A 24,366-nucleotide genomic window follows, 5' to 3' on the forward strand; every position below is an offset into this window, starting at 1 on the left:
ACTGTAAACTCCAGAGCTGTAAGCTTGATGTCAATCCTTGGAGAGATTCTGCTGCAAATTATGAGGCAGGTAATTTAGAAGCACTTAGAATAGAAGTGGCAACAGGAGGTACCTAGAGGTACTAGCAGGACTCTGAACAATGAGACCAGGGTCCCAGACTTGTAGCTAGTGCAAGCCCTCAAATTGGGAGACTGATGTTGGATTGCCAAATTTTTCTTTCCCCAAGTAAAGGCACTAAGAAGCAAAACAAAACGACTCCACATTTTCATTTCCTAAAAAGAAAGGGTTTTCTTTAAACACCAAAAGCAGGAGAAAGAACCTCAGAATGCAGGATAGTCCTTTAAACAAGACAGATTTCTCTTCTCTTTACACGACGTTTTCTACACAGTCCTTAAGATTTCTCCTTGCACCTGTGGCAGGCGGGGGAGCTGCTGTAATTTTCCTGGAGGGTGGGAACTTGTCCAAGGACCTGCTTTAAGGGACACTCTGAGTTAAAACACCAATATAGATAAGATCAGATACCTGTAAGACAGAAAGTCTTTCTGACCGGAAGAGAGAATAGTTTGACCTTAGCCTAAGTGAGGACATTAACAAAGATAAAGAAAGTATCCACAGGAACAGAGTCAGAGAAATGAAAGTTGCCCATTGGGGACACAAGCCCTGCTGAGGCGGGACTTGGCCACTACATTTGACCTGTGCCACCACTTGGACCACTGGGCTCCCTTGAAGGAGCAAGTCATTAGTTCATTAGACATTGCTCCAGACGGTGGGGCTCTCATTTGTGGTGTAGAAGCCATTAAGCATTTGAACCACAAATTTGTTTCTGACTTGAAGATCTCCAAGCAAACTTTGCACTGTTTCTTGTCTTCCCAGAGCAGCCTTCGTAAAGGCAGAAGAATTTTAAACTGGATAAAGACCATTGTGGGGAGGGATGGTTCCTAGAAGGAAGTCTCTAGCCTTGATCCTCTCATATTCCACATGTGTATGGATGATGTAAATCAGGGCACGGATGGGATTCTTACAAAACTTCTCTAGGGCCGAGAGGAACCACTATAATCAGCCTAGCAAGAAGGTTTACATTGGAAGTCCCATGGTTTACAATATGTCTGTCTGCATTTGGGATTTTCTCTCATGTTATTTGCTGCCAGTGCACTAAGTTCCTGCTTCCATGTAAAATGCTTAACGGACATACGCAAGCTATGTGCTCTGCGCCTGGCACAGCGGATCCGGTCCTTTATATAACTGCTGAGTGTCCATCTCAGTCTTGTCTTCGTCCCTCAAATAACCGGTGTCAAGGTTTACATCCTGGATGGCAGAAGAGGACAAACTGATGTCCTCTTCGTTGCAGAACTGGCCTCATTTCCAAAAGACTTTAAATTGAAATTTAACTATATCTGTTGACATTGACCTTGTTTCTGAAAGTGACCGCAAAGCAGTACATACTGCTTGCCACACCCTCTAAAACTGCACTTCTAAAAATAAAATGATGGTGGGAAACCCCTGTGGCAGCTACAGGGATTGGTAAAATACAAATTTGAGGGGGGTTCCACCTGTAATGACTCCGGCTCAGTAAAGTCAGGGGAGAGGCCAAGGAACCTGCATTTTAACCCGAGCGATTCTGAAATGAGAGTTTAAGAACCTCCGGCTTAAGGGTTCTGATGCCTTGATTTTAACATCGGACAGGCCTGGACTTGAATCCCAGCACTTCAGGGCACTTTGCCTCAGTTTCTTCTTCTGTAGAACAGGAATAATCACAGTACCTACCTCATAGGCTCTTTAAAAGTTTTAAACAAAACAGCATGTGTAAAGTGTCTGGCATACAGTTGAATCCCAGGGATCTCCCCTGGTCCTGTTCATTCCTGGGTTCTGCTGCCTGCCTTCTCTGTGTTCAGCTTCTGCCCCTGTTACCAAACTGCTCACTCTTTCTAGGTCTGGTATTCAAACTCCCCAAGAGGGAGGCTCTCATTGGTCCAAATTTAGTCACCACTGTACTTGTTGGGCAGAATTCTCATCCTGCCTTCCATCATAGGGTCCTTGCCAGCCTATGGAGAGACTGCTCCGGGATCAGATGCCCTCTTCTGGCTCAATCAGCTCTTGCCCGGGGGAAGCAGGATCACGTGGTACCAAACATAGCCACCTATTCATAAGAAACTGCTACTTCCCTCAGCTAGGGTCTGTGGATGGAAACTCCTCAGAAGGGGCCCGTGGGTGTGGCAGGAATTCTGAGGCTTAGCCGGTCCAGTACACCTAGGCTTCTCATTTATCCAGCCTGCCAAAGGAATGAAGCAGTCAAGTTCACTGAAGTCTCTATTTAATTCCCACTTTTCATCTCCATCAGGCTGGCAACACCAGTTTTCAAAAACCTAGACCACAGTTAAGGGGGGAAAAAAGACTTAACCCTAAAATGAGACCTTCTGTCTCTAGAACACATTTTTAAGTTTCCAAAGCACTCTCACGTCTCTTTCCTCATCATAGAGCTTACAGACTGGCGGTCACAAGCTAGATCCAGACTGCAGACAGATTGTATTTGACCCACACAATGTTTTTAACATTTTTAATTAGTTGCCAACATTTAAAAGTCGGGAGATTTCACATAAAAAGCTGAATTTCTGGCTTCTCTGGGAAAAACAGAAAGATTTAGATTCTCATTCTGACTACCTTTTCTTTTTCACTGTGACCTATTTGGCTCAAGCCCCATTCCAACCCCATGGATTGGGTAGGGAAGGTGATAAAAAGCAGAAATTCTGAAGCCTAAATGTCTGGCTTGGAATCCCAGCTGTGCTCCTCACTGGCTTTGGGATTCTGGGCAAGTGACTTAATGTCACTGACTCTTAGTTTCTTCATCTGCAAAAATGAGAATGATAATACTAGTGCCTGACTTGTAGGCTTATTGAACTAAGCAAATGAGAAAATGCCTGTGTGGGACAATGCCTGATATCTGGCAAGCAGTAAGTTCCTGCTAGTTTATTTCATTGTCCACACTTCCCTATGTGCCTCTCTGGCATCCCCCAAACTAAAATGTTGTGATGAGCTCATTTGGAGGCAAAATTGGGCCTGAATTGATATGAAGGTATTTATTTATTCCAGTGAGAAATAATACCATGTTTTCACAGGGACCTGCCCCAGATCCCATTAGGAGTGCTGGATAAGATGTGGTATAGGTAGTACTGCTTTTCAAAAGCCCCCAAATTCTGACCTCCAAAACATGTCTAGATCTAATGGTTTCAGATAAGGGATTATGAACTTGTATTATTATTAGTTTGCATATCCCACTTGACAAATGGGAAAACTGAGCTACTGAATGTTAAAGAACTTGCCAAAGTCCCACAGAATTTAAAAGCAGAAATAATTTTGACTCTTACATGTGAAGCCCATCGTACCTAGTACTGTGATATGAACTGGGGTCACTATAGGCATGCACATGAATGACTACTGGGCAGGCGCCCTTGAGGAACTGGAGAGCATCACCATTCACTGAGAATGACAAACCATACCTTAGTAGCACTGTTTTGACCCTGCATTCATCTTTACGCTGCTGGACTAGATCAGAATGAGGACTACCATCTTCTTTGTAACAGAAAAAAAAAACAGAGGTCCAGAGAAGAGAAGTAACTTACTCAAATTCACCCACCAAAAGACAGGCAGAAATGAAACTAGAGACCAAATTCTTAAGCCCAGGGCCAGTCCAAGAATGCCATATGCTGACCTTTCCACACACTGATTCTCACTCAATCTCTGCAGACAGTCCTGAAGTTTTCAACGTACCTGATGAAAGGAGAGTTTCCCAAGATCTCAGCAAATATAAAAATGAGACAGCTCGTCTGGGAGGACCCCATCCTTCCCTGGACCATAGGCGGCAATGTACAGACACCAGGGAGGGAAGATTTTTCAAATCCCAAGAAAAATCACAGAGACCCTACTGTTTGCTCTTCTCTGTTGATTTTTAAGAAGCTGACATTTACTTATGCCAAAGGCCAAAAGAAATGAAAAATCTACTGGAAAGGGAATTTCATCAGTCATGAAGCAATATGTTAAAGAAACCTTTGCACAGTATCAGTTCCCTTGTTTGAAATGCAGAAAACAGAGCAGAACGCTGTGATTTCGTATTGTTAGAGCATCAGAGACCTGGGCATGAAAACGGCATTCCCAGGACCTCTTTCTAGCCCCCTGCCACAGCACAAGGGAGCTTTCTGACATCGCCTTCAACTTAACAAGTTGGAAACAAGAAAGGCAGGCCGTGACCCAGGTGACCTTGTGTCACTCCCAAGCTCATGGCTTGAGTTCCTGCTACCAACAAATCCGTACTTTGATCACACACCCACAGCGACCCAGATCTTTGAATTCAGCAATTCTTTCTCATTGGCAGCCTGAGCTATTTTGGGACACTTTCTGCTGTGGATGCCACTTTTGGAATACGCCAGGAACATGCTAAAGACCTGGAGCTCTCTATCCTGGACCCGTTTTTCTGAGTTTGCTTGCTCTCTCTCTCTCTCTTTCTCGGGGCTCATCGTGTTTGGAGGACAGCTGCTCCTGCCAACCTAATCCCAGGGGCCTGACTACCTTGCCCAGCCACAGGCTCAAAGAGGCAATGTGGCTGCCAGCACCCTCACGGTAAGGGGCATGGAGGCACAAGGCAGCCTGGCAGGACAGGAGCCTTGCTAGGGGGTGGTCTAAGTTTGGATGCAGGCTGAGAAGAGAAAGTGAGGAGGGGTGGGGAATAGGGAAGACAAAATTGTTCAAACATCTTATTCCTACGATCATCACTTCCTAATCTGATGCATCTGACTCGGCAGGCATTCGGGAGCCTGTGAGCTCCATTTTCCTTCTAAAATCTGCACCTGTAAGTACCGGGGCTCGCTGATATTCATGCTGTCTTTTGGGGAGAGGGGAGAGGAGGGCAGGACCTGGAGATGGTCACTATTATCTGACTCAGGTATGAGCAAGTCCGTGGCATTAGAAGAATTTCTGGACCCCCTCCTCCTTCCCCCATTTAACTGCCTCGTAGTTTGGAAAATGAATATGCACTTTTGTTCTTTCCCAAGCCCCCAAGCATACCAGAAACCCCACCTGTCCTTTGGGGTTCTCTGTTCATCAGTGTTATGCATACCTGGTTTCTCATGTTGGACTTAGTGGGAGAAGTGCACCCTTGGCATTTGAATTTCTTAAATGTAGCCACAGCTCCAATAGTGGGCACAGCCCCTGCTGGGCTTCTCCATATTTCATGCAGTAATTTGCTGAAACTGTGAAAGATGTTGTAAGCGGGAGGGTATAAATGAGAATCTAGAAACTCCTCCATGGTAAAAAGGAAGAGCAATGTGGTTGATTCTCAACGCAGTTAGAAATGCTGCCACAAATGGGAAGGCTTCACGCTAGGCAGCGAGATGGTCCTTTCAATGCCTTCCTATTTTAATGGAAAGAGAGGCCAAAATAGCCGTCAGCTCCCCAGGAAAGGAGCATTTCTGATGCTTTTACCACTTTACTGAGAGACTGGACATTGTTCCTGGCCAGTTTATCAGTCCCTGAAGCAGCTCCAATGACTGCTCCAGAGGACAAGGACAGTCAGCCCTTCATCTCTACCTTCTTTTGGGGACTGTTAATGTCTCCTCAAATTAGCCCAGGGTACAGAACCAGGCCCTGTAACCCACCCTCTTCCCCCCAATATCACGACCAAATTATTCTCATGGCACAGAATCTATTTGGAGATGAGGGTGAGCAATGTCTACTAGGAAGCCATTTGGAGAACCTGTCATGCCCGACAGTAAGAACAGTATCCTTTTGAGCTTTCAGAACAAGTTCCTCAGCCATGAATAAGAACAGGACAAGGCAAGGATGTCTTGTCCCTTTATTTTCACACATAACCATGGAAAGAACACCATCCTTAAGCAAAGAAAAAGTGTAAGATGTTCATTAGACAAAGGCTGGATACCTTTAGTTTCTCTGACTGGCAAAATAAAAAGCTTCTTATTTGTCTTCTACCAAGAGTGCTGGGTCTGAAGTGGATTTGAGGAGAACAGTGTTGATATCAGTGCTGGAGAAGTCAAGAAAGGAAATTTACCTGGTGTCTAGTGGACAATGGATTCCTTCTCTGACTATAGAAAGAAACTAGCCTTGGGAGGAGTTTGTTTTTGCCTAGACTACTGTCTGGTTGTGTGGCCTTCAGTAACTCATGAAACTCTGAGAAAATGATGCTTGAATCATAGAGGTTCATTGTCTGGAAGGCTTTTTGTCAAAGCCTTGAGTATTGGTGGTAGCCTGAGTTTTATGTCTACCTTGTAGCATTCCAGAGGCATTAAGAATGTTCCCTTGGCCTTCTAAATCTCTCCCCATCCACTCTCAAGGGCTTGAAAATTCTTAAGTAGATAATTCCTTTAACTCAGGGCTTTGGCATCATTTAAAATGCCAACCTCTTGAGAGGGTCAACCTCCTGTTAAAACACCATCTGGATACATCCCATCCTGACTGCAGATTCCAATTGAGGGGAGAAGAGAGAGAAGGAAAGAAGATGAGATTTTTGTAGGTACAAACTTGAACTCAGAGTAGAAGCCTAGTAGGACCCAAGAAACTCTGTTGTCAAAAAGAGAGGACTCCATTCTTGCTAAAATGGGGCACAAGGCAATTTATTGAGGACAAATATCCACTTAATGAAACTGGGATATAGGACAGAGAAAAAAAATCTCATCAGCTGGAATGGGGTAAGGGGAGAATTTATTGCAAGGCTCAAGCTCAGGCTGAGTTACCTGATCCACTGAACTAGGGCTCCCAAAACTGTTAAACAACCTCAGGATAGATGATTAAACACTGCTACCCTTCAATCCTGACATATCTTCAGCCCATGGACGGAGATCAAAAGAGGAGAACACACGGAGACCTAGAACTCGAGGTCTTCCTCCCACCCTTTCTTTTCTCTGAGACCAGTGTTAAATTCATTCCCAAGGTAATTCATGCTAGCTACAGTGACACACGTGGTTTACAGCAGATGTGAAGCCAGGTTATCTAGGAAGAGCTGCCAGCCAAGGATGAAGCATGCCTACATGGAGGGAGCCTAGTGGACAAGGTTTCTAGAGCCTAGTGGGCAGTGTTTTGGAGTAAGAAGACCTGGTTTTAAATCCTGGTTCTGCCACTTCCTAGCTGTGTGACCTTGAGCAACTCATGTAACCTCCTTGAGTTCCATCTGTGAAATGGACACAGTCATAGTAGAAACTGTCAGATAGTGTTGTGAAGACTAAACAAGATGATGCATGTGAAGCCCAGCATGGTGCCTAGCACAAAGTAAGCGCTGAATGAAAATCAGCAATGATGACGATTCCCTGCTCTCTGCTGTATGCGTCATCATGCGTCATCATTGGAGAATGGCTTATGGCAGGTGGTCCCACTCACTGCAGAACTGCCAACTGGAGGGTTTGGAGTCTCATCATCCCCTTCATTTAAAGTGCCCCTCTTGCCCTTTTCCTACCAGTCTCACTAGAGGAGTGCAGCCACAAGCCTTTCTTCCCAAAGGTCCTGCTTCCACCCCACCCCTCAGCTAGCTAAACAGATGAATTCCCTGCTGAAGATTCACGGTGCCTTTTCCTTGGCTTTCCCTGGCCACCAACTGAGCTTTGCTGCCTGTTCCCTAGTGAGGAAATGAAATCACTTCTGGGAGGGTGGAGTCCATGAGGGTGCAGCTCTCAAAGCACTAACAAAAGGAAAGGAGTCCCACGTAAAACTTCAAGTCTCGTCTCTGCTTCCTCTAAAGCTCCTGCCATAGCCACGCCCACTCTCCCTGTGGCTCCCTGTCCCCGTGGCTGCTGGCCCATGCTGCTTTCTCCCTCCAATATTCCCCACTCCGTTCTCACTCTCCTTCAGGGTACTCCCTTCTCTGAGCCTCAGGGTGCTGAGGGTTCCAGAGGTTTTCCTCAGCTTCCTCTCTCTGCCCCTCCCTGTGCTGTCCTGGGGATACAGAGTTCACTCTCTCAAGGGGTGTGGTGGCAGAAAGGAGCTCTGCTTGCTGTGCAGGCATGCCCTCTGCCTGCCCTCTGCATTCTACCCCTCCCTGCTTTCTCCGCTCCTTGAGGGAGGAAGAAAAGGAGGAATCACCCCATGCCTGCTTAGGTTGGTCCTTCTTTGTGTGTGTGTGTGCTGGGGATGGAACTCAGGACATCACACAGGCTAAGCAGTACTGTGCCACTGAGGTATACCCCCAGACTAAGTAGGTGCCTCCTGAATCAGAAGACAGGCCCACAACATCTTCTCAAAGACAAGCGAGAGTGCTTCTTGAACTAATTCAGTCTAGGAGTTGGCTAAGACACATACTTCAGCAACTATCTCCATAGAGATAGAGTCTCTGGGTTTGGGCTTCAGCCCTGGAATCTGCATGTTTAAAAAGCTCTCCTTGAGATAATGAGAACTAAATTTCTGCCAAAAAAAAAGAACTTTTAAAATTAAAAACATAAAGAGCAAAACAAAACCTGCAAAATTACACACACACACACACACACACACACACACACACACACTCCCCCAGCCTTCCTGAAACTGCCTCTCTAAGGGTAAAGCAATCCATTTTTCTCCCTGCCACTCTTGTTTTTAAAATAAACTTTTCAAAAGGGGGGGAGCTCGCCTTGGGCCACACCTTAAGAAACAGAGCACTCCATCTTGTGGAATGGGGGCAGTGTGGGGAAGAAAATCACGAGGCTCTGATTCGTTTCATGGGCCCCAACCTTAGATGCTGACTCTCCAGGGACAGTGTAAAAGCCTTCAGAGTCACCGTGTCTTTTCCAAGCAGCAGCTTCCAGGCTTCTCCACAAAGACCCTGAGCAGTTTCAAACACTGATGATGCTACTAGTTCTGAGGGGCAAAATGGGCTGCATCGAGGGGCAAAACGGGTTGCATTGAAGGGCAAAACGGATTGCATCGAGGGGCCTCATCTAAAGTTGTTTTGAGCTAGTTGAAGTTGTGTAAGACCATGTGGTTGATAGCTGGAGCAGCATTGTTGGGTTTGACTCAGACTTCATAGCCTGTGTGACCTTGAACCACTTAATCTCTTGTGATTCTGTTCTTCAACTATAAAATCGGAATAGTAACACTGGCAATACCTACTTCACCGTGTTGTTCATGCAAACTTATGAGTTTCTTCATGTAATACTCTTAGAACCATGCTTATATTGAGAACTCAGCATACATTATCTGTGATTCTTGTATACATATAGGATCTATAATATGCACAAGGGATACATGAAGAGATGTATGTGAAGTGTTCAGAACTATTATTGGTGTAGTCCCAGTGATTTAACAGGGAACTTAGTTGAAGTCCGTGGGGGTTCAGGGGAAACCAAGGCTATCCTGGATAAAGAATTTGGGGGGAAGGACTGGTCAAGGGTCATTCTGAGGCTCAGAAAGAAGGTGGCAGTTTGGGGTCTCTTACATTCAGCGTGTGACTCAGACTCTCATACCTAACTTGTTGCATTAGATTTATGGGATTATGGGGTTTGGTTTGGGGACCTGCTAGGTCTAATTAAAGTTTTAGGACTCCTAGGAGACCAGCTGTGGTTTGCACAGCCTGAATCTTGAAAAATGCTTTTGCAAATGTATTCCCAGCACCGGTTCTCTAACACAGAAGGCTCTGGCGGTCATTGTGTAGTTGTGGTATTTGTCCTTTCTGCCCCAAGTCCCCGGTCATTAATTTAGTAGATTTCACTACCACATATTGCCCTTCCTAAAAAAAAAAATTCCTAAGGACTGCTGTCCTTGCCTCAGGGCCCTGTGTGGACATGAGTTCTGTGCATGGAGCTCCTTCCCACCTGCCCGCCACCCTCTCTCCTTCCCTTCACTGGCCAGAGCACAGCCCTGATTCTGGCAAGGGTCAGAAGAAAGGGGTCTTCTCATTCCAGGCCAGTCTCCCCACCACCTTATCCCTTAAATGCTGGGCTCACCTGGCTATACTTCCACCTCCTTGCCCTGGAAGAGTAAAATAAGAGGAAAGAAACCCCATTCAGTCCCTTGGAAACAACTAATACCACTTGGACCTTGCTCCCTAACCCCCAAATCTTGCCTGGTCTCTAAGCCAAGATTCCCAGTTTCCTGCTGGACAGGTCTACTTGGAAGTTCCACTGGCACTTCAAGCCCAACAAGTCTAAACTGAACCTGTGACCTGTGTCCATCATTTCCCCTTCCTTTTGTTCCCCACCTCCATTGACTGCATCACAAGATCCACAGCGCCATTGTCATCTTTTGCCTCTCCTTGACCCCATGACACCCAGCTCTGTGGTTCCTACCTTTTGTCATGTGCCTGATGCTGTCCCCTCCTCCCAGGTCTCCCTGTCACACTACTGGTTCAGAGCACTTTCAACTCTTGCCTGGACCCTTGAGACAGTCCCCTGTTGGGGGACTTTAGCCTCTCTCCCCACCAATCCTATCAACATAGGATAGCTTGAGGTAGGCTCTATTAGTTTAAACTTGGACTTGGGCGAACTGGTTATCAGCACCATCTGCATTTTCAGTGATTGATATGGCTGGTCCTCAACCACAGTTGACAGGTTCTCATGAGCACACAGAGAGCAGCAACCAGGGCCACCCAGTAATGGCCATTTCAGCAGCACTTTGTTAGAGACATACCACCAGGCCAGTCACCGACCATTCAGGTGACTGGACCCAAGTCTCTCTGCTTCCTTGGGCCTTGGGGTCCTCACTGGTAAAATGCCACCTCCCAGGCTATCTGGGAACGCATGGCGTGGCAGCTGTGAAAGCTCTTTGCCAAAAGGCTGTGCAGAAGTGAGGTGTTGCTAATTTCAAGTGCCAGGGCACCACTCAGCAGGAAACATTCGAGAAGAGGAGGTGGGGAGAGAGCAGGGCCTTGTGTATCCAAGACATATGGGGGCCTATATTTATGGTCCTCCTGTTTAGCAGCATTAGCGATTCAAGCTGGTGCTGCCTGTGGAATGCTCTGCCCTTTGGGATCTTCAGGAACAGGAGGGGTTGCAGAGCAACGAGGCTGCAGCCAGAAGCATACAGTGGAAAATAGAGTGATAGCAATGAGGCGCCACGCACACAGGTTCATACACATGCATTCGCACTCCTGATGGCCCCAACACTGCCTCCAACAGCAGCTGGGGCTAATTACAGCCAAACAGCGCCTTCTCCGGCTCTTCCCTCGAAACGGTCAACCCGCCCTACCACCCCCACCCCCAGCACTGCCACCCCTAGAATCGCCTGAGCTCTCAGAAAGGGTATTGGTGGCGCCATGGCTAAGTGCCTAGAAAGAACACTGGAGGGGATACAGGGAAGTAGGAAGCTGCCATGTGTCTCCATGTTGTGTGGGGTGAGTAGAAAGGAGGGGTAAGGGGTGGGGGGGGGAGCTGGCTGAGATACAGATGTAGCTTTGTGTTAACAGATGTGCTCTCCTGGCAAGAGGGAGCCCAGGCACTTAGCCCCTCCCTTCTCCTTCATCTGGATCCACCCAGGGATCCCCTCTTAACCCTTCCCCCTCTCAAATCCCTGACTTCCTCTCCAACTCTATATCTGGCATAAAGCTTAATAAATGTTGAATGAATGGATGGGTGAATGAACACACAAGCCCTCCTCAAAACCTTACCACTCCCCAGCTCTGTTCCCACCTCACAGACCATAATAACTCCATAAGCCCTTTCCTCTGCATTTCTTTCTATAGAGTCCCTTTGGGCAGCTTCAACTCTCACCTATAAGCTCCTAACTTCCAAATCTCCCTTTCCAGCACAGACTTCTCCAGCTGCCCGAATGTTTCCAACATGCCCCACATCCATGTCTTCAGCAATAACTTCCCAAGGGTTTTCTAGCAGTGAGTCCTGGTCTGCCCAGGGGAGTAGGGGAGAGAAAGGCCTGCTGTATACCGTTCAGGACAGGACAAACCCCTGAGGCCAGGGCTTCTCTTCACATCAGGATCCCAAAGTCCTTCCCTTCCTCCTCTTAACTGCCTTCCCCCACACACACATAGACAAAGTCAAATTGGAATCTAACTGCCAATTGGAGATAACTGCCCCATGTAGGCATCTAAGACCAGAACTAGGCAAGATATCCCCGCAAAGAGAAGCCCTTGAAAAGGAACCAACATGAACTGTGCTATTTCTTCTCCAACATCCTCCCTCCCAACCCCCACTCTTGTTGCTTCAAAATCCTGGTACTATCACCCCACATGCACAGCTATTTCTCAGCCAGCATGCACAAACATACATACACACACACACCAGTCCTCATTTCACGCTTCATCTCTATTCCTCTCCATTCTAAAGCCCTGTCCCCAGGCTCACTACAAACCCTCAGGTAAATATTGAACCAAGATTGGTGGAAACTAGGGATTTCATTCCACCAGAGCAGTGCTAGAGGGAAGACCCAGAATGTTTACTGAGAGTCCACACTCAAATTCTTTCCTGGCCTAGGCAATGATAAGAGCAAATAAGGCCCCCTTTTCCTCCAGACCCTCCCAGATTTGGACAGCAGTTAAAAAAATAGGTTACAAACACAGTGGCCTTTGGTTTTTGACAACCTCAGTGCTTATGAAGACAGGATCCAAGTTTTTTCTTTCCTGTTCCCAGGAGGCCCTGAGTACTCTACACCAGTACAAATGCAAGGCGTCATTACACCCAGTCACGTTGTGGCCGCATCTAGCCATTTTCAAGATTTAAGGCAAAGAGAAAGGTTTATCACCAATTTCAGTCTGACCCATACACAAGATGTGAAGTAACTCAAAGCACTCATGTTTAATTTCAAAACACTCATTTGTTCATTGAGCAAATTTATATTAAGCAATTCAAAGAGGTATATTCCATGCATGGTTCCTGCCTTCAAATGGATTCTTTTCTTGTGTGGGGAAGATAACACTCAAGAGTTAATTACCAATACAGGACCACGTCAGGTTTCTTCCCATGCCTGGTGTGGCCTATGGCAGGACTGAAAGTTTCCATTTTACTGCTTCTGTCACTATTACTGCATCCTTTTCCAATATAAGGTAGTGATTTGATGTGCCTCTCAGGTGCCTGAGTTCATATTGAGGTTCCACCATTCACTGGCTGTGTGACTTTGGTCAAGTTACTCAACCTTGTTTGAGTCTGGTGCCTCCTCAGTAAATTGAGGACAGTAATATTACCTACCTCACAGAATAAGAATTAAATGAGCTTATTAGCTCATATATACACAAAACATTCAGAATGATATTTGGCACATAATAGGTGCTCAATAAATGGCAGCAATTATTATTTTCCTGATACACCTACTGTCATTTGTTAATACTAGAGGCAACAACTTTTATTGGGCCTCCAAGAGAAACTAGTAGAGTGCTTTATTCATTCATCTCTTCAATCAACAAATACATACTGAGCGTCTATAAGTCCCCGAGTTAAGCCTTGAGGTCATATAGACAAAGAAGACATGACCCCTGCCCTTGGGACTGAACAATTCACCCAAATCAATCCTGGATTAATAATGCCCCGAAGCGCCTGGAAGAAGCAAACACAAATCTTCCTGGAGGAACACACCCTCAACGCAGTTTTCATAGGATTACCAAGGATAAAGTCTGGCTGAACATGAATTCATAATCCAAAATTACAAAATACACAGTGAAGCCAGAAACAATGAAAACACAGTTAGATCCTCAAAGACCTCAGGTATTTCAATTATGTGATATAGAATATAAAATAAGTTTTATGAGTATTAAAAAACAAAAGACTTTGAAAACATTAGCAAAGAATAAGCTATTAGCAGAAAATTACAACGATTTCTAAGTAACATCTTTTTATAGATGGCAAAACTAGGGCTCAGAGAACATGGACTCCTTCACTGTTACACAGCTAATAATGATGGATGCAAATGAGGTTTTCAGTGCCTAGTGTTCTTTTGGCAGCCTTGGTGATTGGAGCTGTGGTATTTCTTTCCTGAGTCATCCAGCCAGTGAGATGAGTACAAAGCATGGTGCTAGTTCTGTAAGAAACCCAAGAGTGAACAAAATGGACTATGTGCCCTCGAGTAGCTTAAAATTCAGCAGAGAACCCAGACTACACACATAAAATTAAGTACTACTATCAGACTGTGTGATAGAAACTACCAAAGGTTTAGAATAGTAGGAGGAGAAACCTGAACAGGTCCTTGAAGAACAGGGTGGATTTATGAGAAAGAAGAGCTTTGGATTGCCCAATAGTGTAGAAGAGACTGAGAAGAGCCCGAACAAAGTCATAAGAGAGTTAACCTACTTACTGAGCAGTTGAAGGAAGAGTGAGTGCATTTGACCACCACAGTGAATACTTGCAGGGGCTGGCCTGTGCTGGCATACAGGACCCTGCACTCAGAAGGGCCCCAGTTTAGTTTAATGCTCTGTTGTCACCTTGAAATTCTTAATAACTTTTTACATTGGGCTCCATGATTTCATTTTACACCAGGGCCTACGAATGATGTGGATGGGAGGAAATATGGTTGCAAAGGCAAGGCACTGGTGAGAAGGGAGGATCTTGAATGCTATTTCAATGCTTGCTCCACAGATAATGAGGAATAAATGAGCGTCTAAGCAGTGGAAGAGCACTGTGACTATGATTTTAGAAAGCCATGCCATTAAAAGAGTGAGATGTTGGAGAAAGAGGTTGGAGATGGGAGAGGTGGAAATTAGTCAGGAGGCTATTGTGATAAAGCAGTGGGAGCCTGCAATAGGAGAAGGGGACCAGGAACTAGAGAAAAGGTGAGATCAAAAAGAATTCACCTAGAAGGTAACACCCACGCACAGGAAATCAATGTGAGTCAATGCCCTGTATAGCTATCCTTATCTCAACCAGCAAAACCCTTGTTCCTTCCTATTATTGCTTATACTCTCTCTACAACAAAATTAGAAATAAGGGCAAAATAGTTTCTGCCGGGTATTGAGGGGGTGGGGGGGAGATGGAGGGGGCGGAGTGGGTGGTAAGGGAGGGGGTGGGGGCAGGGGGGAGAAATGACCCAAGCCTTGTATGCACATATGAATAATAAAACAATAAAAAAAAATTAAAAAAAAGCAGCGGGAACCTGGACAGAAATTGTGGCTGAGATATGGAGAAGAAGATGGGGCTCTTCACCACTTCAGTCATTCATTCTGTGGATGTTTACTGAGCACCTGCTAGGTACAGTGCTAGGAGCCCACAGTTCAGTGGAGGAAGATACTAACCAAAATATGATAGCTCCATGTGCTAAGGACTAGGATAGGATTATATATAGGCTGTTCAGGGGGCCTAGAGGAAGGGTATCTGACTCAGACAGGATTCAGAGATTTCCAAGAAGAGGCGCTGGCTGAGCTGCATCTTGAAAACTAAGCAGAAACTCCCCCCATGGACAAGGCTGGGCAGAGCACTCCAGGAAGAGAGAGGAGGAGGCACAGAATCATGGAATGATAAGTGTATATCAGACACCATAGTGTAGGCTGAGAATCCTTGCTCTCAGACTGGCAGGGAAAGAAGGCAACTAACCAGAGAATAACAAGACAATGTGTCAAGTGTTATGAACACTTGACAGACATCTAATCCAGACTGGGGAATCAGGCAAGTATCTTCCAGACATGTCTTCTGAGTGCTATGTGCTGTACACAAGGTGTTTGCTAGGTGAAGGGAGGGAAGAAGGGAAGAGAAGGTAAGGCATTGGGAGTGGTGTGTGACAATGCACAGAGGTAAGAGACTGTGTGTGGCTCTAAGTGAATTCTAAGTGACTCCCTGTGATTCAGTTTTAGAATGAACTAGCAGAAGCATAGGGAGATATGGCCAAGGAAATAGACCTTAAATTCCAAGCTAAGGCATTTGGACTTCATCCATGTGGCAGCTCTCAGTCTTGACTTTACATTAGAATCACTTGGGGAACTTTAAAAATACTGATGACTGGATCCCACCCCAAGGACTCTGATTAAATTTGTCCATGGGAGAGGCATTGGAAATTTTAAAAACTCCCCCAGTTTATTCTAGTGCACAGCCAGGATTGAGACCCATGGCTTGAGGGACCTGGAGGGCTTGGTAAACACTGGCTGGGAGGAGAAATCCCAGAGTTTCTGAAGCAGTATGTGCTATAATGAGTACTTATGCTAAGAAGTTGTCAGAGACACAGGCATGGCTCTTCCTGGGACTTCTCTTTGAGAACCTCGGTCTCAGGCATTATGAAGCCCTTTACAAGGGTTAAATAGAAGTGATCTGATTTGCATGTTTGAAAGATCACTCTGGAGACTGCTCACAGAGGGAGAATAGGCAGTGAGAGAAGAGGAAGCTATTGTAGGAATCAAGGCAAGAGATGACTGGGAAGATGTTTACAGCAGCACTATTCACAATAGCCAAACTATAGAATCTGCCCAGGTACCCATCAGCCAAGGAATGGATAAAGAAAATGTGGTATGTATACACAATAATGTATTATTTGGCCATAAAGTCCTTTTCAGGTGAATGGATGGAACTGGAGATCATCCTGTTAAGGGAAATAAGCCAGACCCACAAAGACAAATATTGCATGTTCTCTCTCATATGTTGAATCTAGACCTAAAGGGGACAGAAGGACATGAACATAAAAGGGGAACTATGAGGGAAGAAGAGAGAGAGGGGGAAAGACAGAGTCTTGGTGCTAAATATGATCAGAGTATTTTATATGTGTGTATGCAAATAGTATAATAAAATCCATTAAAATTGTTTCAAAGAGGAGAGGAAGGAGGGGTTAAGAAAGAGTAATAGGGGGTGAATTTGATCAAAGTATATTATATATGTGTATGAAAATATTGCAGCAAAACCCCTCACTTTGTACAATTAATATACAGTAATGAAAAAGAGAGTTGACTGGAAGAAAGGCAGTCTTGAGCTAAACAAGTGGCAGAAAGGATGGAGAAATGGATCCCATTCAAGGAATGCTTAGGGTGTACATTTGGCAGGGCTTACTGATCAGCTGATGCAGAGGTGAGGAATAAAGATGAGTGAAAGATAAACACTGGGGGGGTGGTTACCTTAGTCAACTGGTGACTCTGACAGTGCTGGGCATGTTGTTTACTGTAATCAAATACTCAATGTGTTGGGGGGATGAAGAAAGAGTAATATAGATGGGATGAATCTGATCAAAGTACGTTATAATGCATGTTATAAAAATTACAATAAAACCCCTTTGGATGATTAATTTATGCTAATAGAAATTAAATGAAAAATAATAAATAAAAGTTAAATGTATTACCGGGCTAAGGTGGAGCATGGGGGAGTGGAACATTCCTGCCCTCAAATGTCTAGGCAATAGTCCCAGGGAATTCAACAGGCATCTTTCACTCTTCTTCCAGCACCATGAGTTTTTCACCGCAATCCTGATCAACTTGGGACTCTCTTCAAAATGCATGGAGAGAGAAAGGAAAATGGAGATCACCCAGATTCAATCCCCAGGTTTAAGAGCTGCTCCTCTATTACCTTAGGTATGTCTATTTCATTCATTCATCATTTTAACAAAGATGAATAGGGCCACTACCTACAGAATTTTTAAAATAGTCACAGAGGTCACATTTCAGATGCCTATAGAATTTGTAACTTGCTCTTCTATAACCAACAAAATAAACACAGCTTGAAGGGCAGCCTGCAAAGGAATTCACTGCATGGATTTCAAATTATAAAGATGAGCAATTTCCAGTGCATCATCAGTCGTGATTATTTGTAAGTCTCCTCTTTGGGCAAGTAGACTGCTAGCAATCAGCAAGACCAGCAGGAATGATGGATGGGAGAATTGTCCATTAGGGTACAGATAACTTTTGTACTGTGGGAGGGTTCGACAGGGTAGAGACATGATAGATGGAAGAAGAGTTAGCTAATGTGATAGGAGTTGCAGCCCCATTTCTGGTAGTAAGTATTCTCTGGCTGAATCAATGATTAAGCTCACTGGTGTACAACCCCTGCTTTGGGTTAAATTTAATAACATCATTAAAAACTGCTGTTCAAGGAGCTCAAATTACTTCTCCCCAGCAGAAGTCATGCCACAGTAGAGAGTGCTTTTGTGAGCTCCTTGAGGGCAGAGGCCATGTGGAGTGTGTGTGTGCATGTGTGTGTGTTAAATATTAGAACCCTCAATGCCCAGCAAAGGGACTGACACATACCAAGCACTAAACAAATGTTTGTTAAAGCAAGGTGAACTGAGTTAATACATCTGTCCATTCATTCATCTGTTTATTCCTTCAACAGACTCTGATTAAATATAGACGTTAAGAAGTCTGGGCCTGGAAAAGGATGCTTTAGGCTTCAAATTCCAACTCCAACCAGCAGAATGAACTCAGGAAAATGACTTAGCTTCTCAAAGCCAGATTCTTCCTATAAACTGGGGCGAATACTAGTACTTGCTCTTCTATGGCTGTGTGAGGATCAAATGAGCTAGTAAGTGGTTAGCACAGGCCCTGGCCCACAATAAGCGCTCACGAAAGGGCAACTGTTATTTTTATTGTTGTTTATGCAAGGCTAGGCCTTTCTCAAGTAACTAGGTCATTATGAGAGGCACAGAATCTCTTAAGAAATGACAAGGCTTTTGGCCAAAGCTGGTTTTCATTAACGTGGTTATTTATGGTTCCCAACTCAGCGCCCCACTGCCCTAGGCCTGACATTCCTGGCCTGCTGCCTTCCTGTGGCAGCTTGGGCTGCTCTAGGTGTGTTGTGCTCTCTAGAGACGCTGTCTCTAGATGTGCTATGCTCTCTAGAGACACTGAGAGATTGCGGATCAGGAAGGTGGAGGAAGAAAGTAAGAGGTGGAGAAGATACACTTAACTATTAATGTGCAACCTTCAATGCACCCCCATCATTGACGTCCCCTTTGGGTGCCTTTCTATACTTCTTTCTACATAGCTCTTCCTGGCATCATTTCTACCTATGAATTGTTATTTCTAATATTTATCCTCTTGGCTCACATGAACAAGATGGTCCTTGATTTTAATTTTAATTTTAATAATTTTAAGGCAACATAATGGAGGATTCTTGACTTGGGCATTCAGTGAGGAGGCAAGGGATGTGATACTACTTAGTGGCTGTGAGAGGATTTTGGAGCTAGAAACATCTGGCCACTGAAGAGCTGCATGATCCTGGACATATTACCCAATGTCTCTGAGCCTCAGCTATAGAAAAGGAAAAGTAAGAATAATGGTTGTCGGGACTAAGTGGAAATCACTTTAGCACAGTGCCTGGTGCACAGTAAAGTGCTCACTAAATGGTGACTATTGTTCTGATGTTGCAGATGGGGAGACAGAAGCACAGAGTATACCCTAGAAGCTCCTTAGTGGCAAAGGCTTTTTGCTCCTTGTTTTCACTACTAAGCTAGGTTTGCCTCTTTCAAGCCTTTTATAGTCTCCTATTTACACGTATCCTGATATAGTAATTACAAAGGTCATGCTTTTTGTTTACACCAGGAAATTTTAATAAATTGAAATTCATGCTCCCCATACCTGTCTACCTGCAAGGTTTTATGAGCAACACAAGGGCAGGAGCTATAGCTTGCTCATCTAATATGTATTTAATTAATATTTGGTGAATATTGAGCTAATATTGATAACCTACCGAGTGTGTATGTCCCACATCTTTTTCATCATGTTACAAGCAGCACAGAAAATAGAATATGAGCACTGGACTCATGCAGGGCTGGGTTTGAACTCTATGATTGGTAGCTGTATTTATAAAGCACCAACCAATGCTGGAAAAATGCAGTATTAGATAAACAGTAAGAGGAGGAAGAGGGCAGAAGGAGGGGAAGGAGGAGGAGGAGGAGGAGGATAAAGAAGAGGAGGAGGAAGAGGAGGATTAGCGGCAGCAAAGTGGGAAAATTCCCCTACAGATGAATTTTGTTCTCAAAGACTGTGAAGGACCTAAAATGTATTCCAGTGTAATTGAGGCAGATAAACCCGGGTTTGGATCTTAGCTCCCCAGTTATTAACTGCGTGATTTTTGTATTATGCTCCCTGAGCCTCAGTCTCCTCATTGTGAAATTAAGATAATGACAGCACCTACTTCACAGCTTTGTGGTGAGGATGAAATAAGCTATGGTGCAGAAAATACACTGTAGCATAGCACCTCACCCATAATGACTCAAAACAAGCTATTTGATGAGTTAATGCATGTGTATTTTCAGTAAAATGGCATGAAAGAAACTCCAGACACCCTTTAGCATCTGCATGAGATCTGAAGAAGGAAGAGAAAATTCCCAATAGGAGCTGGTTCAGAGATAGATGCGGTGGTACCTGCCGGTAATCCCACCACTTGGGAGGCAGGACGATCACATGTTCAAGGCTAGCCTGGGCTTTATAGCTAGAGCCTGTCTCAAAAACAACAACCACCAGAAAAAGAACTAGTTCAGCACTTAACTAACCTCCTGTCTCTTAATACTACCTAATGTGGAAGACAATAGAAAATTAGCATTATCAGAACAAGTCATTCCTAGTGAATGCACAGGAAGTAACCCCAATTTCACATCAGAGCCACACAGTTGCTGGACCTGAGAGAGTCCCCCCCCCAAAAAAATGTGACTGAGTGTTGGAAAAGACAAACCCAGAGCCTGGCATGTATTGAATAATTGACCATGTCAGCTCCTTCCCTACCCTCCTCCAAAATGGGTAGAAACAAATGCACCTATCAGCAACAAACCTGCAACAGAAAACCTGAGTCAAAGTGGCTGACCACTGATCATGACCATGACCTCAAAGGACTAACCCTGTGTTCTTGGCCTAGGTGTGGCCTCCCAGCCCAGAGAACCTCTGAGGCTGAGCAATTGACCCTGGCATAGAAGTCCACTGTCACAATGTCAATGCATCTCTACTCTCCTCTTTGAGTGTGTGGGAAACAGAATATGCTGAGGTAGGATCAGCTGACAGTCTAGGCTGCAAAAACTGTCTTTTCTCCTTTTTCTGTTGTCCCCCCACACACACTGTTCTTGTTTGGACATGCACTGAGTATAGCATTTGGGATTTCAGCATTCCCTGTCTCTTTTTAAGTGTTTGGACTGGCTGTTCGCCAAGACCATTGAATAGCATTTTCAAAGAGCAGGTGAGTTTGAGGAAGGTCTCTTATCTTCCCCCAGATCTTCCCCTAATAAATGTTTCCCTGCAAATTAAAGCAGTCAGAGACTCCCTTGGAAAGAACACATATGTGTTCCCAGGGCTTCCAAATTAAAGTCCCCTATAAGACATCCAAACCGGTTGTCATTTTCAAGAGAAAAATACCCAGGTGTAATAGCTATTTTTAGGAAATTGGAGAATTGACCTGCAGGTTATATTTCTGGTGTGAAAACTGTTCTATGTTCCTTATAAGCAATTGTTTGATATGTGGCACCGTAGTCATGGGTGTGAAACATCTGGTTTTAACCAGAATTGGGGTGATTGGCTCACAATTGGGGTGGGTAGGTAAATATGATTTTGCCTCCTGGTCTTGTATCTGGCCCAGACATGCAAATTCCTGTCTGCAAACTTATTCTTCTCTGCCAGAATTCAATAGGTTAATGCCAGCAGCTGGCAGAGATTTGCCTGTGGTTTCAGTGAGTGCCACATGGCGACAGGTAACGACAACAGAAAGCTGCCAGAAAAGGGAGCCCAGCCGGTGTAAGGGACAGGTGACCTGGCTTGCCAATCAGGGAAGTGAACAGGCCCTGGTCCAGGCCAATAGTGGAGGTGCAGAGAATAGAGCCAGAAGAAACCTGGATGGGGAAAAGAAGATGACAGCTACCACTTATTGAGCACTTACTCTGTGCCAGGCACTGGGTATGTTTTCTTATTTGATCCTAGCAAGAGCCCCATTTTACAGAAAGAGAAACTGCAGCCAGAAGGAAAAGGCAGATCCAAACTAGGAACTGGAAACAACATAAATACCAAAGTATTCAGAAGGCAGAGGTTGAAGTCAGTTGCCAAGAAAAATTCAGGAACCCGAGTTCTTTATAGGCACTGCAATTGGTATTTGCAGATTTGCATGTAAGCCACTCCATCCCTTTGGCCAATTCCAATATTGGGCCAGCTCTGGCCGTCACACCTCAAGCTGGCAAGCAAGGGCACAAAGCTAGTTTGGCAAGGACTGGGACCAGAAGAGGGATGGATGGATACCTGCCATAGATTCCTTTGAAGAGGACTTGGTGATCATATACCATAAAACTCCAGCTAGCATATCACTGGAAGAAGAAGATCAATGAGTTGCAATAGAAAAATTGGCACATGAACCTGAGCTCTGTTTATACTTCTGTAATCAATGCTAATCATTTCCCTTCTTGGAACGAAGATGTTCTGCCATCACGAATACCTGTTGATAAATGCAAATATTCTTGAATTTCAGTGGCAAAGAGCCCTGCTTAAGCACACTCACCACTGCAATGGAAGCTCGGGTCCTACTGAAACTAGCATACAATAGAGGTTGCCACAGAACTCTGACACAGGACTTGTCCTACAGGGTCTTCCCCCATGATCCTTGGCTCCAATCAACAATGAGGGCACACATAACACTGTGTTACACTAGAGTGTACAGCCACCACACACACGAAAAGTAAGCTTCTCTCACCTTGAGAAAGCTGCGCGTACAAGCAGAAAAGTCCAAGTGCATGTAAAGAGCTAGATACTGTTTTGTCCTTTGAAGGGCTAGAAAGCGTTTCAAAGGTGACATACATCAGAGAGATCCATTTACACTGGCCAGGCTGTGAAGCGAAGTCAGAAAGACTGGCTGAGAACCTCAAACAATAACACAGTTGCATTCCCAGCTGTGTTAAATGACCAGCATATCATGATTGCCTTTTCACGCAAATATCAATGACATAATCCTAACAGGCTTGCAGCTCTCTCCCTGGTGTAATAAAACAATGACCCAATTATTTTCTAAGGCTGAAGCAGCAGATATGATGACTGGGTGTGTTGTGCAGGGCCCTGTGTGTGATGGATGGGGCACAGTAGGGCAGCAAACTGGGTGCTAGGGATTGGAAACCTGCCTCCCAAGCCAAAACTCCTGCCAATCTTCTGGTAGAGGACGGGGTGCGGGGGGGGGGGGGAATAAAGCCATTCAGTATGAAAGTTCCCACTTGTTCTCATGACGGAGGCCAGTTGGGAAAATGTGGCGCAACACTGATTGAAGCAAATTCTGTTTAAAAAAACCAGACGGTTTGTGGGTATTTGTTTATTTATAACTCCCCCTTCTCTGCTTCGTCCACACCCTGCCTCGTTCTGCCAAGGATTTGAGATAGGATTTGAACACTGAAAGTTTGTTTAAGTCCTAAACAGGTCCAGCTACTTTTTAGATTGACAACAAAATGAAACCTTTTGGATCAAGCGCCTTGCTTTTAGAACACTGCTTTGGTTTTCCCAGTCAAAGCTAGTCCTCCTTGTACCTAGTGGTGAGAGAGACCTCTTCCACCAGGACACGCTTGGCCCCAGCACTGCCCTCCGCTGGGGAAATAAACACGAGCCCATAAGCCTGAAGAAAATAAAGAATATGGATTCACTCACTCCCTTACTCATTGAGCTGTTCAGAAATATTGACCAGCACGTATTCTGGACACAGGAAACAGGAGAAGGAAAATCCTTCGCTGTGGGAGAAGTAAACCCAGGAGTGGCATGGGGGCTGTGCGTGGCAGATGATTTACTTCATGGACTTGGACTCTGACTGCCTTGGGTTCAACTTTTGGTTCTGCCTCTCCCTAGTTATGTGGCCTTGGGCACTTTGCTTCCCATCTCAGAGCCTCAATTCCCTCATCTGTTAAATGGGGCTAATAATAGAATGAACGTCACTGGGTTATTATGAGGATTAAATGAGATAATCTGTGTTGAACACTTAGAACAGTTCCTGGCACTCATTAAGCACCCAATAAAAACTTAGCTTTTTATGCTTTTTATTCCTTTTGTTTAATTTCATAAGACTGTGTCTGGTGATGACACTCCAAGGACTGGTTTCTAAAACAGAACTGTTTTCAACAAACTCCTCCCTTTCAGCCCAGATTTTTTTTTCATATGGAATGACACAGGTCTGCCATGATTTTTCCCTCAACAACCATATGTCTGGCAAGACTCTCAGGGAGAAAATATTTCCCAGATGGTTTTGCTCATGTCGGCCTACCATGTGCCAAGCACCTCGCTAGATGTGAAGGACCCATTGCTAAGCAATACAGACAGGTCCCTGTCCTCTTGGAGTTTACATTCCAGTGGGTGGGACATACCATAAATAGAAAATATCAATAGACACAATTACCCGAAGAAGTACGTACTTAATTAAGGAAGCATTGTCTATAAAAGGAACATTACAGAGGGGCAGGAGGAACTAACTGAACATGGACAAAGGAGGCTCATTTTAGGAGGTAACACCAAAGCTGAGACTGAAAAGTGAAGAAGCTTCTTATGCCAAAAGCAAGAGCAAAGGCAGTCCAGGCAGAAGAAGCAGCATGCGCAAAGGCCCTGGGGCAGGAAAACATTTT

At 44.8% G+C, this 24,366-nt stretch overlaps 1 long non-coding RNA gene across 1 annotated transcript in view; it reads left to right on the forward strand.

The window, feature by feature from the left end:
* The first annotated feature begins 4,329 nt into the window (after positions 1–4,329).
* The window catches only part of LOC141419709 (uncharacterized), a 53,708-nt gene continuing 33,671 nt past the window's right edge, over positions 4,330–24,366 (forward strand). Inside the window, exons 1-2 of the long non-coding RNA XR_012444329.1 lie at positions 4,330–4,611; positions 17,255–17,383. This is a non-coding gene — a long non-coding RNA (uncharacterized lncRNA). The remainder of the gene's footprint in view (positions 4,612–17,254; positions 17,384–24,366) is intronic.

Source organism: Castor canadensis, chromosome X (assembly GCF_047511655.1).
Source record: "Castor canadensis chromosome X, mCasCan1.hap1v2, whole genome shotgun sequence".
Taxonomy (NCBI): Eukaryota; Metazoa; Chordata; class Mammalia; order Rodentia; family Castoridae; genus Castor; species Castor canadensis.